The 19,592-nt window shown below is 42.0% G+C and overlaps 1 protein-coding gene and 1 pseudogene across 1 annotated transcript in view; both read left to right on the top strand.

Annotated features, from left to right (window-relative positions):
- Positions 1-19,592, top strand: part of LOC127173652 (NAD-dependent protein deacylase sirtuin-5, mitochondrial) — an 86,577-nt gene that overhangs the window by 30,281 nt on the left and 36,704 nt on the right. The window lies entirely within an intron of this gene.
- LOC127173737 (endonuclease domain-containing 1 protein-like) lies at positions 13,287-14,747 on the top strand (annotated as a pseudogene).

Genomic DNA, 19,592 nt, shown 5'->3' with positions numbered 1-19,592 from the left:
TTTTAACTTTTGATTACTTTTCTACATTTCTAATATTTTCAACTGTTAATCATTTTGTTAAACATTTAAACCAGGCAGAGTTAATTAACCTTACGGTAGCACTTAACACTAATTACTGTCAAACTTTCAAAATCCTTTCAAAACACTTGAATTAAGATTGTAAGTAAGGGATAACATACATCTTTATTATACATCTAAATTCAGATGTAATCCCCTTTGTAATCACTGTAATACACATTTTTCTCAGTAACTGTAACTAATTACAATTGCATTTATTTTGTAATTAAATTACAAATTTCCGTTACATGTAAGCAGTTACTCCCCAACACTGCATGTGCGTCACGATTAGCAATTAGCTCATAACTCAATAACACCACTTAACAATTAAAATAACAATGGTAAACTCTTCCAAAGTAGCTTTCAACCTTGAAATATTAGTTATTTAGCACATTCACATAATATTTAAGAATAACTTGTATATGCATTTTACATTCAACATGTAAGTTATAACCTATATCATTTAATGTTTGAACACCATTTACCCAACATTTACACAGAAACGCAGTAATTGAAAATTCGTTTAATTAACTTATCAAGAGAGTTCGATTTTCACTTAGAAAGACTTGAGAAAGGCTTTAAGATGTGTTTTTTTCCACCTTAGCATTCATATGAACATCCACTCGTGATCTCTGATTGATGACGTTCAATCCGCACTTCTATCTTGAAATCTCAACTGTTTCCTCTGATACAACTGTTGGTTACACTTGTTTAATCTTGTTTTTCTTCTTTTCAACATCACCTAATCATTGTCTAGTTCTAATCATTGTCAATATAATTATGACTTTTTTTTTTTTTTTTTTTTTTTGTAGATCATGTAATAGATGATGACTGTATAGTTCATGTACAGTGCTTGTGCTGTTTTCTCATGTTGTGGATGATAATCTGCTAACAGTAATATACAGCTGTGTCTTCAGTCAATTACTAAAACACTCAATTAACAAAAGTTAACAAAAAGTGAAGTGTGCTGAAATATTCTCTGACAAGGAAAATCACAGGAGTTGTTTTCTTTTGAGCGGCCCTGCTGTGTTTTGTGTTTTGTGTTACTGTGAATCTCTTGCACAGTAATAAACAGCTGTGTCATTACCCAGTCTTCAGGCTTTTCACCTCCAAATGCAATGCATGTTTTTACTGGTGTCTTTGGTGATGGAGAACTGGCCAGAATCTGAGGAGGTCAAAGACTTAATTATTTCTGCTGAAAGACATGGAACAAATAATGTTAGATGATTTTAAATATTCAGTGAAAGTGAAGTGTCTTTGTCAAAGGTTAACCTAAAGGAATAAATGGGAGTTTGTCACTTCTTTCTCACACAGTATGAGTCCAAATACTATGTAAACCACCATTACCACAGTAAAAACAGTGATAGGTCAACACTACTGCTGAGACTGGGACACACACACTGACGCAAAGTTCAGCTTATAACAGTCTCCAGGAGTCTGAGAGACATTGACCCTTCCCACTGAATCATTTGCATCTGAGCGACTCTCTATCTAGCAGTTGAAGGAAATAAGTCTTTACTTAGCATTTTAATAACTGAGAAAAGTTATATTCTGCATCGGTTTACTAAAGTTCAGGTACGTGCAGAGGGGGGTGTTTTGGGGGCTCAAACCCCTGCTCTTCACTTAAATATCAGGTATTATTTACTTTTTTCACTCATTGCACAGAATTCAGAAAACAGTTTTCAGAAGCTACACAAAGTCTGTTCACATCTCTGTGGTTAGATCAGGGTGCTAAATAATGTGTATTTGACCTTCATTATGTATATTTTGGTTATACTCTGCTGTAAATAAAATACAAATAATCTAAAACTCCATTCTTTGAATCTCTCATTGTTTCTTACCTGACAGTCACATTACATTTCATTGATGGGCCATTAGGGAGGGCTCTTTGTCTCTTTGTTTTCTCTGAACGAGAGAACGAATGATTTTCACACAATTTTGTAGAAAAAAACTCTAGCCTACCACATCCAGTTCTCAAAAGTCTTGTGAACTAATGTTCTGAATGTGTTTCATGGCCATAATACATTGTATATGGTTACATATACAATAATATGTAACCAACATTAATGTACATGTTTGTGTTTTAGAAAAAAAAATGTTTATGCGTGGTTAGTGAAAAACATCTCAGGTTACGTATGTAACCCTGGTTCCCCTTCAGGAACTCGAGCCGCGTCGAAACGCTAGGGGAACGCCTTCAGCGTGACCGTGCTCTGAATCACATGTGTAATCAGTCCAATGAAAGAGCGAGACGTCAACGGCGGGTGACGTCACCAACCAGGAAGCTATAAATACACATGCGTTGGAAACCGGCGTCAGCTTCAAGAGAGAAGCAGCGCTCGCAGGGATGCAGGATGAGGGCTTCGAGACGCGGCGTCTCATTCCCTCAGGGAACCAGGGTTACATACGTAACCTGAGACGTTCCCCTTCAGGAACTCGAAACTCGAAACGCGTCGAAACGCTAGGGGAACGAGATGCCCACGCCGCCAGAAGCCAAGTCCCTGCCTAGGAAGAGCTAGGACAAAGGACAGAAGAGCCAGGAGCGACTCGCAAGTCCAGGTCGTAAAACCTGACAAAGGTAAGGGGCGTGGACCATCCCGCAGCATTACAGATGTCCTGAATAGAGACACCTTCGAGGAAGGCCTTGGAGGCCGAAACACTCCGAGTTGAGTGAGCCTTGACCCCTAAAGGAGGAGGGAGACCAGAGGACTCATATGCAGTAGAGATAGCATCCACAATCCAACGACTTAAAGATTGTTTGGTGGCCGGAAAGCCTCGCTTAGCCGGACCATAGCAAACAAAAAGCTGATCAGACTTTCTCCACATGGCAGCTCTGTGGACGTACGTGTCCAGCGCTCGAACTGGACACATACAGTTTAGCTTCTGCTGGTCGGGCTCCCGGAAGGGAGGAGGACAAAAGGCCTGAAGTACGACTGGCCGTGGTGCTGAGGAGGGGACTTTAGGGATATAACCCTGACGAGGGTGCAAAAAAGCTTTTGCCAAACCTGGCGCAAAGTCCAGAAAAGAAGGGGCCACTGAAAGGGCCTGGAGATCCCCAACTCTCTTAAGAGAAGTAATCGCAATAAGCAGAGCTGTCTTAATCGTAAGGTGACGATCAGAAATCTCTTCAATAGGCTCGAAAGGAGGCCTACAGAGAGCCTCAAGCACCAGCGACAAGTCCCATGAGGGAACACGAGAACGTACAGGAGGCCTTAGCCTCAGTGCACCGCGGAGGAAACGAGAGACAAGGGGGTCTTTACCCACCGAGAGACCACCGAGAGGGGCGTGGTAGGCCGCAATGGCCGCCACGTAGACCTTCAGGGTGGAGTGGGATAACCCTGCGGAAAAGCCTATCCTGCAGGAACTCCAGCACTGTACCAACTGGGCAGTTAACTGGGTCCTGCTGGTGGCGTCCGCACCAAGAAGTGAAAAGCTTCCACTTCAAGGCATAAAGTTTCCTCGTAGAGGGAGCTCTAGATTGGAGGATGGTCTCAACAACCTCGGTTGAGAGACCGGAAGCTAAGAGGTGTGCCCCCTCAGGGGCCACACCCAAAGTTTCCACAGTTCCGGGCGAGGGTGGAACACAGTGCCCCCCGCCTGTGGGAGGAGATCCCTCCTGACGGGAATCTCCCATGGAGAGCCGTCGAGGAGAGAAATCAAGTCCGAGAACCATACTCGGCCCGGCCAGTACGGGGCTACTAGAAGGAGGGACACCCCGTCCCGGCGCACTCTCTTTAGAACTCCCGGGAGCAGAGCGATCGGGGGAAAAGCGTACAGACGAAGCCTCGGCCACGTCTGTACCATGGCATCCAGCCCCAGGGGAGCTGGATGAACTAGAGAGTACCAGAGGGGACATTGCGTGTTCTCCCTCGTGGCAAAAAGGTCCACCTGGGCTGGACCAAACACTCTCCAGATCTGCTTCACCACCTCGGGGTGAAGCATCCATTCCCCGGGCCTCAGCCCCTGTCTCGACAGGATGTCTGCTCCCACATTGAGATACCCCGGCAAGTAAACCGCTCTCAGCAAGAGGAGTTTGCCCTGGGACCACACAAGGATCTGGTGCGCCAGCTTGTACAAGGGGCGCGAATGCAGACCTCCCTGGTGGTTGATGTAAGAGACCACCGCTGTGTTGTCGGTGCGGACCAATACATGGCGGTCTCTTAGGTCCGGGAGGAAGTGCTTTAGCGCTTGGAACACGGCCAGCATCTCCAGGTAATTTATGTGCCAAGTGAGTTGGTGACCTCTCCACAGACCGCGGGCGGTGTGGCCACTCATGACCGCACCCCAACCGGTGAGGGAAGCATCTGTTGCTAGCGTTACGCGGCAACAAGGAGCTCCCAGCACCGGACCCTGAGACAGGAACCAGGGATTCCTCCACATGTCCAAGGCACGTAGGCAACGCCGCGTGACCTTAATCATGCGAAGCGGGTTTCCCCTCGGGGAAAACCCCCTGGTTTTGAGCCACCACTGTAGGGGTCTCATGTACAGCAGGCCAAAAAGTATCACATTGGACGCAGCTGCCATGAGACCCAGCAGTTGTTGAAACTGCTTGACAGTGAGTGACCGGCCTACTTTGACTCTCCTGACTGCAGCGAAGATCGACTCTATCCGAGCAGGAGACAAACGTGCCTGCATCGTGGTCGAATCCCATACCACGCCTAGATAAGTGGTTCTCTGTAGTGGAGACAACACACTCTTCTTGGCGTTCAGTCTCAACCCCAACTCTTTCATGTGAGCGAGCACAACATCTCGATGCTGAGCCGCTAACTTTTCTGACTGTGCTAGGATTAACCAGTCGTCGATATAGTTCAGTATGCGGATGCCCTGGAGTCGCAGTGGAGCCAGAGCTGCATCCACACACTTGGTAAAAGTGCGGGGGGAGAGTGCTAGGCCGAAAGGAAGAACCCGATATTGGTATGCTTCGCCCCTGAAAGCAAACCTCAGGAACTTCCTGTGTTGAGGAAGAATGGAAGGATGGAAGTACGCGTCTTTCAGATCTATCGTCACAAACCAGTCCTCGGACCTGATTTGTGAAACTACTTGCTTGAGAGTAAGCATCCTGAACTTCAGCTTCATGACTGAGCGGTTCAGAACACGAAGATCTAAAATGGGACGTAAGCCCCCATCCTTCTTCGGAACAATGAAATACCGGCTGTAGAACCCGGACTCCCTGTCGTGAGGAGGGACCACCTCGATGGCCTCCTTCCTCAGAAGAGAAACTACTTCTTGTTCCATCACCAGACCCTGCTCGGGGCCCACCAAGGTGGGGGAGACCCCGAAAAATGGCGGCAGAGGAGCGCCGAACTGTATTCGATACCCTTTTTCTACAGTACGCAGAACCCAAGCAGACACATTGGGCAGTAGTTTCCACGCTGCCAAATGATCTACTAAGGGATCTCTGGTGTTTGTTGAGCCACTAGAACGGTGTCCTGTAACGGTTTCCCGGCAGGAAGCACCTGAACTAGCGGCCCTTGAGACCCCCTCGGGGGTGGCGAGCTCACCGGCCCCGCTACGTTGCCGGGCGGGAGAAACCGAGGTGTATGCTCGCTGGAGGCCGCTTTGCCCTGAAGCAGAACGGTCTCCTGAGGGCACGGGGGAGGCGGACACCGAAGAATGCGGTGCACCCCGCCTTTCCCCCCCTGGGGTTGCCCTCAGCGGTCCTGAATTGTCAGGACCGCTTAGCCGAGGACTTCTTCGACTGCAGCACGACCCTCAGGTCGGGCCTCGTCTTAGAAGTCCCCAACTTAGAGCGTAGGACCACTCGCTCTCGATGGGGCGGAGTGCAAGTGGCCACGCTCTGCTTCTGTGCATCCCTATATGAGGAGCTGGTAGACGGCCGAGGCTGCTCCCGCCCAGCAGCCTCGCGAGCTGGATGGCGGAGGGGGAGGAACCGCTGGAACGCCGCCGCTTGCTTGCGAGCCTCCTGGTACCTGTCGACGACCGAATTAACGGAGTCGCCGAACAGGCCAGAAGGTGAAAGCGGGGCGTCCAGAAGGAAGACCCTGTCCTTTTCTTTCATATCGGACAGGGTCAACCAAAGATGCCTCTCCGCGGCCACTAGGGCTGCCATAGACCGCCCAATAGCACGAGCGGTCTCCTTAGTGGCGCGGAGAGCAAGATCAGCGGTTCTCCTGACCTCCGCGATGTCAGCATCTTTGATCTCTTCCCCCTCATCCAGCTCTTTTAGCAGGTCAGCCTGGTATGCCTGCAACACGGACATCGTGTGCAGACACGCACCAGCCTGACCCGCCGCCGTGTACCCCTTGCCAAACAACGCTGAGGTGACTCGCAGCGGTTTGGTCGGCAATGCCGGAGCCTTGAGAGACGATGCCGAACCGGGGGACAGATAGCTGGCGAGTGTCTGTTCCACCCGTGGCATCGCTCTATAGCCACGCTCATCCAACCCCACAACGCTGCCATAGTTATAGGAAGCGGGGACGAACAAGCGGGCTGAAAATGGGGAATTCCACGATCTCGACACCTCGGTGTGGAGATCAGGAAAAAAGGGGAAGCTCCGGCGGGCTGAAGGTGGCCGAGACTTCAGAAACCTCTCATCCAACCTACTTCTCTGAGGCTCGGCCTGTGACTCGGCGGGCCAATCTATTTTTAGCTTTTCAACCGCACGAGTCACAACCTCCAGCAGCTCCTCATATTGCACAGACTGCGGTGTTTCCTCAACGATCTCGACCTCACCCCCCTCGGAGGATGAGAGTCGGACCGTCGAGCCCGAACCCTGGGGGGAAGAAACCGCAGTGCGGGCTTCCGATCCCGCGGAACGGGCGGCGATCCCCACGAGTGCAGTACCTGCTCCGCCTCGGCGGAAGCGGGACCAGACCCGCGAGGAACGCTGGTGAAGGCTCCCTCCTCAAAGAGAGCCTTCCGGGAGCAGAGCGTGCGCATCGGAAGAAGATCGCAATGCGGGCAATCGGCCCTCTCGAGAGCCGATGCCGCATGCCCCGCTCCCAGACAAACCACGCATAGAGCGTGTGTATCCCCGCTCGTGATGTAGTGAGGGCAGGGAGGAACACACGCTCTAAAACATGGTTTGTCTAAATGCTTGGACTTAGAAGTCTTCTTAGACATTGTGCTCTGAGAAATAAAAGTGGTGCAAACTGGCAACCAAAACGAGCACAAAACACACAGACACAGAGCGCTGCTGAAAGACAGAAGCTGACGCCGGTTTCCAACGCACGTGTATTTATAGCTTACTGGTTGGTGACGTCACCCGCCATTGACGTCTCGCTCTTTCATTGGACTGATTACACATGTGATTCAGAGCACGGTCACGCTGAAGGCGTTCCCCTAGCGTTTCGACGCGGCTCGAGTTCCTGAAGGGGAACTAAATTTTTTAGGTCACTGAAATAAAGTGACTTAAAAAATGTAGTTTTTCACTAACCACCAAGCCTTGTGGCTTTCATCTCCAGGCACGGCGACTTTCTCTTTCGGAAATCACAACCCTCCTTGGAAAGGGTGCCTAGGAAGGGTTGTGAACTTGTGAACCAATATTAGATCTGAGGTTTCTGAATCGGGCCCTTCACAAGCTCCCATTCAAAGATTAAACCTCAAAACACATTTTCTCATGTGTCAGGGTTCAAGATTGGTTTGTGGCATTAGACCTGAAGGACACATACTGTCATGTCTCGATCCTTACAAGACTCTTGTCTTCGAGGTTGGCCTCATCAGTACAAAGTTCTCCCCTCCGGTCTATCCCTGTTGCCCCGTGTCTTCACGAAGTTCGCGGAAGCTGCCCACAAGATTCTGTGTGCCACTCACATTCTGGGTGACAAGTTCGCTCTGAGGTGAGTGGAGGCTCCACCCTCACATGGTCCAGCTGGTCTGGAGTCAGTTCAGCCAGGCACAGGTAGATCTGTTCGCCTCACCTGAATCCACTCATTGCCAGTGGTGGTATAGCCTGACTGTGGCCCCCCTCGTTACAGATGCATTGGCACACAGCTGACCAAGCGGCTTACCCAAGTATGCTTATCCCCCAGTGAGCTTTATCGCACAGACACTGTGCAGTGTCGGGGAGAATACAGAACAGATACTTCTGGTAGCCCTGTTCGGCCCAACATAACCTGATTCTCCGATTTCATGCTTCTATCATCAATCCCTCTCTGGCACATCCCTCTGAGAAAGAACCTCCTTTCTCAGGAGAAGGGCACAATCTGGCACTCGCACCCAGATCTCTGTAACTTCCATCTATGGTCCCTGGGCACAACCAAGAAGACTCCAGAAACTTTCCACCCGCAGTGGTAAGCACCCTCATGCAGGCCAGAGCCCCCTCCACTAGGCAGCTATACGTCCTGGAAATGGCGCAGGTATTCTTCCTAAGAGAAGAACCCATGAAGATGCAGCATCGAATCTGTGCTATCCCTCTTCCAAGGAGGCCTGGATAGGCACCTTTCTGCTTCTACACCAAATAGCCATGTGGCAGCTACCATGACTTGGTGGAAGGCAGATCGGTGGGGGAGCATGATTTGTTATCAGATTTCTTAGAGGTGCCCGAAGGTTGAACCCTACTAGGCTGCACCACATCCCCTCTTGATCTGTCTGTGGTCCTTCAGGCCTACAGTAAGATCCGATGAGCCCCTTTAGTCAGTTGGTTCTGTGCCCTCTCCATGGAGACAGCCTCCCTGACTGCACTCCGTCAACAGTTTGTGTCTGGAATTTGGGCTGGCGAACTCTCATGTTGTTCTGAGAACCCAGCCTGAATACGTGCCAGAGGTACCCGCCACTCTTATAGGTGCAGGTGGTAACCTTGCAAGCTATCCCTTCCCGAGAAGAGCACCCCAACCTGTCTGTTTTGCCCAGTCCACATATGATACTGAATGTACCCAGAAGTCAGACGTTCTGAACAGCTCTTATCTGTTTTGGTGGACAGCAGAAGGGGAACGCTGTCCCCAAAATAGGATCTCCCACTGGTTGTGGACACGATCCAAATGGCCTACCAGGCCAGAGGTCTACCCTGCACTGGGAGTTACAGGCCTCTCTAACAGACATCTGTAGAGCTGCAGGTTGGGCTACACCTAACACATTCGCCGGATTCTCTAATTTGTGAATGGAGCCAGTATCTTCCGGAGTCCTAATCGCAAGCTCCCGGACTCAGGAGACTGGTATGGTGTAGAGCTTGCTATAGCGCTTACCCCTTAGGGTGATTACACTTCTTCAGTTGAGTAAGTTACCCCAGGTGAACCCTGAACTACTCCTTCCATCATTCTAGCACATTTCACGTAGCCAAGTTCATACCGGGCGCCCATCGCCTGGTATAGATCAACTAACTTGGTCATTATAAAAGTGTTTTAACTTCCAAATACATTTACTTGTGCATATTTCATAATTGGAATATCATATATTTCATAATCTAGTGAGCACGTTTGTGAATATTACTAATAAAAAAAGAAAAAGTGAAATAAAATCGATCCATGTGTCTTACAGCTCTATTGTGGCTGTGCATGACACATCACCATGGAAACAATAAGGCAATACGGTCTAAAATAACGGTCGTCTAAAAAACTCACCCTGGGGGCTCAGCTAGAATATTTTAAACTCACATGTGAAAGCGTTAATGACCTATAAAGAATGTTCCCAGAACATTACCTGCAGGTTATTTTTAGTTGTCATAACCATGTAAACTAATTAAAACTTTTCAGATGTTTCTGATTATTCTAATGCTGAAATGTATACATTTTTTATCATACACAAACTATTTTTAAATAAATAAGCATTATTGAAATAAGCGTTTAATAAAGTGTAGACATCAAATGGTCAAAATGCATTATAATGATAATATAATTCCAGTTTCATAGCTAAGATTAAGCCAAGGTTAAGCATAGTCAGAAAATCATAAACACTGGGTTTGTCTGTATATTTCTCTACTGCGTCCCTCTGCACACAGTTCTCCAGCACGCACTTAATCCTGTCTTCCACAGAAAGCCGCGCACTCGCGTAATTTAAAAATTAACGGTCATTTCGTTTTACTGACTTATCATTTGTTGATTGATCTCTTTAATGAATAATTACTTACAATTAATATATATTCGAGAGTAAATATTGTGATTTCAGGGAATTTTGACTCATCTAATTGAAGAGAACATGATGTTAATGGAGAAGTTTTTTGTGTACTGAACAAAAGAGAGAAGCGCATCATTGTTAATTCAGTGGTAAGAAACGAATGTAATATTATCCTAATTAAAGTCAAATAAATGTAATTCGTTTTTAATGTCTGTAAAAATAAAATTCACATTTTTTAAATCCAATATTTTGTTGAAGTCATTGTTATTTGGTGCTTTTACATAAACATAAAATCTGGGTTATGGTACTTCTTATCTTACATTAATTAACGAATAAGAAAAATCTAATGTATTAAAGGATAATTCAATCTCATGTGCTCTGATTATCTGTAAGGATTAAACAATAGTTTAAAACAAGACATGGTTTGCAGTAGATATTGTTATTGTCCACATCCGTTTGTCTTCCATGCCGCTTACTATGGGACGCGGGAGTGCTGATGTACAGCAGCGGTATCAGAGTGAAGCTCTGGGAACCTTCAGAGAACTTTCAGGGAACCTTCTAGGAACATAAATAGAATGTTTCCTATTGGTTAGCCAGGAAAGTTCTTTTAACATAAATAGAACGTTCCCCTAACCTAAAGGGAACATTCTATTTACGTTAAGGAAACGTTCCTGGCTAACCTACAGGGAACGTTCTTGGGAATAAAATATATAAATAAATAAAAGGTGTCATATTGCTAAAAAGAACACAACATTTTACGCACCATTTACAAGTGGTAGAGAGCAGGTTTATATTTCTTTCGTACCACCTGACATTTTGAAAATACAAACATTTTCATGAATTCGAAAGTTTGTCAGAATGACTTTACGAACGGTTTACACAAAAATTTATTCTGCTTGTGTTTCATGAATGAGGCCCATTGTGTTTATGTCTGTGAATGCACATGTATCCAAGTATATATCTGTATGTTATTCTATACTGCTCTGTAATTCATTTTAATTATTCTAAATAAAAAATTATAATCACAAAAATGTGTTCATATTTTGCATGACAAAGAGGGAGGTTAGAAATACCCATCTCACTACAACACCAGTGTATCCTTACCTTTTGGTATGTACTGTAATAATTATAGAGCTTACTTTGGCCTTTTACATTTTATTCTTTATCATTTGTTGAGTATTCTGCTGCTTGGACGACAATAAGAAATGTCAAAGCTCAGGAGGATTTATCAGAACGAGAACACTGCTGCCGAAGAAAAAAACTGGGGTGAATCTCTTGAGAAAGGCACCGAACCCCCAATTGCTCCCCGGGCACCACAGCGATGGCAATATGGTTGCCCACTGCTCCGCGTGCGCGTGCGTGTTTGTTCACTACTGTAGCATTTGGGCCAATCAGACACACAATGGTTCATTTGATTTAGCAAATCAAAGGAACATTAAATTAACAAATAATCACAGACCCCTCGCCCAATCCACAACACTGGCTGCCGGGACATCTCCAATGGCCCACCAGGCCCCTGGTTACCATGGCAACCAGAATACCTCAGCCAGATCAGATAAACTTTACGACCTGCAAGTATGTAGAGAGAATCTCCCCTTACTTAAATCTCTCTAAAACAGGAACATACTGCTATAAGAAATGACTTCTTTCCCATTCATTCACAGACAAACCCATCCTTGACCTTCCTATCACGCATAGCCCAGGTCATTGTGTACAGTATTACTGCATTGTATTTTAATTTTGTCTGTTGTATTTATCTTTCTACTGTTTTATGCATGCGTTATGATAGATGACTAGTCATACAGCCCACCTATGTCATATTTGGACTCTTTTAATTCGTATTTTGATGATCTAAAGGATGGTGTAAATTAGATGTTGATACCTATGCAACGTATCAGTGTTTTAAAAATCCTTAGTTGTTTTTGCATCAACACCCAATAGAATCCCATATGCAAAATGCCACGCTCACAGACAAAGAGTCGTAAACTTTCCCTTCAAAGGTGAAAGTTACCATTGGTTCTTGGACCTTCTGGAGGCACAGCCTCCAGAGACTTTAAATGCTTCCGCTTCTTCTTTCTTCTCTCTCTTCACTCTCTTCTTCGTCTGCAACATCTCCTGATTGCTGCCCGTGTGGAGGAACCCACGGGGAGCCTGAGCCGGCACAGGGCGTGCCCGGCGGGCCCGACAGGCCCAACATACAGAGCTGTGGCTCTCGACCCCAAAGAGCCAGACAGTTCCACTCAACCCTGGAATTCATCTTCATGACTCGCCTCAGTCAGTCAGTGGTTCCTGGAGAACCTGAGAAGATGAGCTAGAACTCCTCAGGACTTCCCTAAGCCTGCGCCAGGCCTTGCGGCCTTGTCTTTCCATTCCACAAAGATCACAGGACTTCAGCTGGGTCCCTCTCAGCTCTTGGTTCTTCTTCAATTTTCACATGTGAAGAAACTCCCAGTCACCATTGAGTCAGGACATCTTTGGAGTTTATCACTCTTCCCAGAAGAACGTGATCACGATTCCAAAACCACCACTCCAAACCATCAAGATCTTTCACCAGAGACTGCATTCGGACACTTGTTCAACGACCAAGGCAATGCAGTTACTACTGGCAGCTGATATAAATAATTGTAATTAATCATAATTAATTGTAATTATTATATACATTTCCCTTTGAGCTAAAATTCGCAACACTACACTACTTGGCCTCACGCGTCCTTTCCTTTGAGACAGATTTGACAAACCTTTACAATCCAGCAATTTTACAATTCTTAAATATTTGACTCTAATTAATAATTAAATCGATTATGAAGTGTATAAATTAAGCACATCATATTGCACTATTTTTCTTTATTGGACTTCTTTATTGGTTTATATACAGATATAAACTCATGTTGCTCACATTTCCACTATGCCTGAATGTTGATTCTCATGTTGAAGTAATGGAAAACAACATGCACACTGACTGACAGTGATGAATTTTGTAAGCCACAAATTTCAAGCTGAACCACCAGAGAGAAAGTATAATACTAACAGGAAGAGTTTGCTTAGAGTTTACTTAGTGTCCTGTTCATATTTTCCTGTTAAATATGTAATGTAGCCATAGGGAGATATGTGGTGGATCCAGTTTGTGTGCCTCTGCTTATTTTATTTAAAAATGTTCATCATCATTCCTTGACAAAGCAAATATTGAATGACAAAGCAGGAGGTTAGAAATACTCGCCCATCTCACTGCAACAATAACACCAGTGTTTCCTTGCCTTTGGTGTCGGTATGTACTGTATTATATTTGTAGAGCTCACTTTGGCCTTTTACATTTTGTTCTTTATTATTTGTTGAGTATCTAATAGTAGATTTACTTACTACACAGAAGGTGTTATGTGTCGTGTTTCTTACATTCTTGTCTCTAAATTGGTAATAGCTTGATCTTTGACTTGTGATTGCTATTCAAATGCTAGTGGAAAAAATATCAAGTTTTTGTTCTTGCAGAGAACTTGATAATCCATCAGTTCATACTCTTCATCATGATGTTGCTTCTTCAAGTGCTGATGCATCTCTCTGGTGGTTCAGCTAAAGTTGTGCAGGATTTTGAGACTGAGTGTGGTCAATTTTTTGCAAATGGAATATCACCAACAAGATTTTCTGGTCCACAATACAGGCAGATCTGCCAAACTCTAAAAAATGTTGCTTATTATGCCACATTCTATGACACTGTCAACAGGATTCCCGTGTACTCAGCCTACAAGTTCGAAGGGTTAATGAGCTGCACAAGATGAAATAGTTGGTACATTGAGCCTCAAGTAAGTGGAATATTACTTCATCTAAATTAATTATGTTACACATTATACACTCTACATTATTAATACAACATTTCAGGTACAAGACTTGAAATCTTTGTTTTGGCCATTTATGGCCATGTATGTAATTGACTTTTTTATATTTATATTTTATATTTATAAGTTTTATATTATTTTGCAGATTGATGATAATAATAAAGGACCAGACATGGGAACTGAGGGGACTGTGAATATAGAAAAACGTGGAGTCAGTCAAGCTATCAACAGAGATTATGAGGGCTCTGGCTATGACAGAGGTCATCTGGCACCAGTCTACCTGGCAAACTCACAGAGCTGTGCTGATGCCACCTTCACTTTCACTAATGCTGCTCCACAAACCAAATGTTTTAACAGAGTTTTTTGGTGGGAAGAAGAAGAATCACTGGCAAAATATCTGTTAAATGCATGTCATTCACAACATGTTTACATTGTGACAGGAGTGGTACCAAGCATTCGTAACATAAACAACAGAGTGAATGTGCCTAGTCATTTCTGGACTGCGTTCTGCTGCTTAGACAAGAAAAGCTGTTCAAACTCAGGAGGAGTTATTGGAACCAATGAAAATGACTCCAAAATTGGGAAAATGTCTGTGGCTGATTTAGAGGTAGAGTTAAAAAAACTTTATGGAAGAGCATTTAGTTTGTTTAAATAACAATAACAAAAGCAGACAGGGATTAGATAAAAATAAAGCCTCACAGAGTGATTCAACTTTGCAAACATTTTTGAGGGAGGCTTATTTTGAATGATGTCTTATGCAGACTATAGTTTTATTGCAATTATAATCACTAAAATATTTCCTGTCAGAAAAATAAAACAATTTCTAACACTTGTAACACTACAAACCTTGTGCTGGATGTCATAGCTGATTTAGAGGCTGCCTTTTTAAAGTTGTTTCAACAAATTTTAAGTTTGCATACATTTTCAGAGAATCTATACTGAATTATATCATGTTGTGTTTTGTAATCAATTGGAATGACAATTGTCTGTAAGATTATAATGAAAATGATTTGATTGTAACTTTTCTTTTTAATTATGTCTCAACTTTAAAACTATTTACCTCTAAGACATCTAATAAAAACTAGATAAAAAAGTTCGTCAAGACAAACTTTAAGTTGGCTTGAGAAAGCCTGAGAAGAAAAGTTTTGAAAAGTTTTTTAAACATTTTTAAAAGTTTGACAGTTTTCAGTCTGAAAAGGTTTTAAGATGTTTAAGAAGTTTTAAGAAGTTTGAAATGTTTAAAGAAGTTTTAGATAGAAGATAGATAGATAGATAGATAGATAGATAGATAGGTAGATCGATAGATAGATAGATAGATAGATAGATAGATAGATATGTAGATAGATAGACAGATAGATAGATATGTAGATAGATAGATAGGTAGGTAGATAGATAGATAGATAGATAGATAGATAGATATGTTTTTTATTTTATAAAAACAGAGGTCCCAAAATGGAGATTGGTTGGTGGGATTCGGGGGCATGCTCCTACGAGAAAATTTTGATTTTCCTGACCTATATGTGTGCATTTTAAGATGTTTTAAGGCTCATAAATTGGATATAAAATATAGGCTTAAAACCAAGTCAGTGGACAGTAGTAGTATAAATTATTTTTCAAGATAACAGATTCTTAAACATGAGAATCCAATTAAATGTTGCAATGAATGATCCACGCTACACACTGGAAACAGAGAAGATAGTTTGTTTATTTTTGACAATACACAATAACATCCCAAACAGGAATGGGAGGCAACTCTGATGAGAAGACCTGTTATCTTGTTTACTGTATTTATTTGTTTGGCCAGTGTCATTGTGGGTTTTGGTTATGTTGCTGTTGTGAGACCTTTGAAATAACTGAAATCATATATATATGCGGTCAAGACATACATTCCCTGTGCTTTCCCTAAAAATAATTGCACACCTTAGAACGTTAATTGGAAAAATACAGAGGTCCTGACCTCAGGGACCTCAATAGTGGGTACGGCCCTGGATAGATAGACAGATAGATAGATAGATAGATAGATAGATAGATAGATAGAGGGTGTTGCTATACTGTTGCTAAGGTATTCCGGGAGTTTATTAGAAAAACAGACAGGCAGACCGACAGATAGATACAGTGTAAAAATAATATAATATAATACATTTCAGTTGTAATGTCTATTTTTATCAATAAATTGTACTGGATGGCTACAGTGTATAGCTCATAATAATACATCAAAGCAATAAGAGCACGTAAGTTGTACAGAAATTGTGTATATCTAATTAGCTGCCATAGTTCTGTTTTTTTAGTATTTTTTTATTTTTTAATTATTATTATTAATTTTTGTCAGATGCTGGTAAATAAATTATTTGTGATTGTTTACTCAGTTTTGTTATTAATTATTTTATTATGAGGGTATTATGTTTTAGTATTTAAACGTTAACGAATATAGCAGCTGGCCAATGAGACCACTAGAACTCCGCATAACTAATGAGCTGTCAATCATTCTGGATTCATCCGGTCCGGCGGTCTTTCCTTCAGGTGAGTACCGAAAGATTTCTGAGGTAATTTTTCAATTAAAGATTATCAAAGTACATGTGGGTCAATACATTTGAAGTAGTTGAACGTATTTATTTGAATATCAATGTTTTGTTGCTGCTAAAACATGAATAAAATGTTAATTTCCGTCAAGTATTATGATAATTCGTCTCGTGAGGGAACCGCAGGAGATTGTGTAACGGTTTCTGTCTTGCGTCTAATTTGTTCCTTTTGTCAAAAACATTTACTGATATGCCCAATGTTCGTTATTTGATGAATAATCAGGAACAAAACGCCAAATTTACTATGAAATGAGCCTCAGATGTACACACTAAGGAAAAATAAGTTACGTTATCTCCCGTACGGTCGTGACTAAACAACGTCCCTCAGGACTTTTAGCTCAAAAGTGGGCACAAATATTGATGGATTGTCATACGTTTACTTCACATATATTTTGAGAGCAGTATTATTTTACTAAAAGTAAGGTGATGTGAGGATAATAAAGCGCGAAACGCTCTCAATGTGTGTTTCATTCATACTCGACGCTGGCGGGCGCCCTCGCGCATTAAGTCCACAAGTGAAGGCGGTCACACACCGGACGAGAAGACCGCGCCGGCGCCGCGTCTACATCTCATACAAGTAAAACACGCCGGTGTGGGTACATAGAAAATAATGTGTATGAATTTTAAACACATGGCGTGGTGCGACACCGCTGTTTTTGTCCGATGTGCGACCGCCTTACGGATGTCATGAGTGACACGTATCGCTGTAGCTGCATATAATACAGATAATGTTAATACATTTAATTAACTAGTTAAGGTAAAATGTTTAGGCCATGTTTACACCAGAAAAAAAAAAAGAAAATTATGTAAGAAGTTACTTTTTTATGGAGGAAAAAGTGCAGTTAAATTTCTGTTTACTCCAGGTGCTAGGTGTTAATAATAATAACACTTGTGTATAACATATAGTATATACTTTTTATATAATGTTTGTAGGTGCACGGCACTGATAGATTTGAAACATGAACATTGTGAAACATATTGTCCACCCAATTCTTTATCTTTCCATAATTTGTTGTTGTCTAATGTACGTTTGATGTTAATAACAGTGGTTTAATAATATCTGTTGACTTTATAAAGGTCATCTGTACATGTTTGATTGACTGCCTGACAGATTCTTAATATTTGCATTTAATTATCACGGCAAAAACCTACCTTCACTAGTTCCAAATTGTATAACAGCAGAATGATTTGCGGAGATGGAAAAAACATGCACTTTAATTTAATTTATTTATTTATTTTCCTTGCATTTACATTAATTTTTTTGCGGTTTAGTAATTTTGTGGTAAATCAATTTATATATTTAGATTTTATATATTAATGATATTCTAATTAGACAATAATAATTACTATTTAGTGACTTTGAAGTTATTCTAATTAATATTGTAATTCAATCCATAAAAAATCTATGTAATATTTGACACTCATGTTAGTGAATCATATAAGTCAGTGGTTCTCACTGACTCACTTTTACACCAAGTACCACCTTAGAATATATTTGGTTCTTAAAGTACCACCATAATGACCAGAATTAAAATTCAGTAGTGTAGTAGGCCTAACTACAGCTCTGCACAGTTCACAGGCGAGGCAGTTTTATTCCTAATATTATTTATTGTCGTCATCCACTTTAACATTAACACACAGTTTGAACATTAACACTGCAGAGTGTGTACAAACAGGTAAATAAAACACTTAAATAATGATTAAAATTAATTAATTAAATTAAAATGTGTTGTACCTAAAAGTTAAATAAAAACTGTACTGTACATGTAAATATAATAAATAAAAATAAAAGAAAAGCTTTGCTTAAAGATTAAATTAAATTGTATTGTGTTTTAACATTAATTTATATTTCATTTAGTGATTTCTCTGTGTACCACTAATGGTACATGTACCACACTTTGAGAACCACTGATATAACTGATTTCTTTTTCTCTCTTTTGCATGTCTGTAAATCTGCTATGTATCTGCAACTTTGGATGCCAGATCATTACGGTAAGTTATCTTTTTAGCTGATTGTCTGGCAGTAACTGACTTCTTAGTATTTACATTTACAATAGGGGTGTAACGGTATGTGTATTCGTACCGTTTGGTTCATGGGGAAATTCCAAATGGAAGTGATCAATCCTATTCCCTACATCTTTAGCTGGCATGTTCCCGTGACAACGCAGCATGGTGTCCTTCAGCAGATGTCACTGTTTTAATGGCAGTAATGTCTTATTATTGTTGTTAGCAATTGTATATATGTGGGTGTGTGTATATATATATATATATATATATACTGCCATTAAAACAGCGACATCTGCTGAAGAACACCGTGCTGCGTTGTAAAGGGAACATGCCAGCTGAAGATAATGAGCAAATTACGTTGCTCCCTTTGGCCTGCTCACTCCAAAGGCTCTGCTTTTCGAAGGGAGTAGGGCATAAGGATGATCACTTTCATTTGGAATTTCTCTGTGAACCATGTACGAATACACGTACTGTTACACCCCTAATTTATAATGGCTATCTATATCAGCATATTTCTCAAAATGTAAGACACTTTTCTAACAAACTGAATAACATTTGATGGTAGTTGATCATGCCCAATCTATTTATTTTATTTTTACTTTTTAGGTTGTGTTGTCGTACTCCTCCTTCCTCCCTTTTGGCAAGTGTGGCCATAGGCATCTTCTTTTCAAGGTAATTCATGTATTCACGTTGCCTAATTAATACTCGGATACACAGTGCCTTTTTGCATGTTTTTTTGTAAGAATTTTAATCACAAACACTAGCTATTTATTTATTTTCATGTAATCATAGGGTTGAGGCTGCGTTGGCTGTCTTTGCAAGTAACATACACACAACATGCTAATTGGTCACATTAGACATATCTTTATTTTTGATTTATGCATAATTCTACATGTTCTGTAAGCTTTACATAGACATTCCTGTCTTAGTCTATAATATTATGAGATTTCACTTATTTAGCCATTAGTCAAAAATTTTAGGGCTGGGTAAAAAGAAATTGATTTCTCAATTTTAATCAATTCTCATTTTAATGAAACAATATTGATTCTTAAAGGGGTCATCAGATGCCCATTTTCCTCAAGTTGATATGATTCTTAAATAACTGGCGTTACTT

Source organism: Labeo rohita, chromosome 2 (assembly GCF_022985175.1).
Source record: "Labeo rohita strain BAU-BD-2019 chromosome 2, IGBB_LRoh.1.0, whole genome shotgun sequence".
Taxonomy (NCBI): domain Eukaryota; kingdom Metazoa; phylum Chordata; class Actinopteri; order Cypriniformes; family Cyprinidae; genus Labeo; species Labeo rohita.
This window is presented reverse-complemented; position numbering and strand designations above follow the sequence as displayed.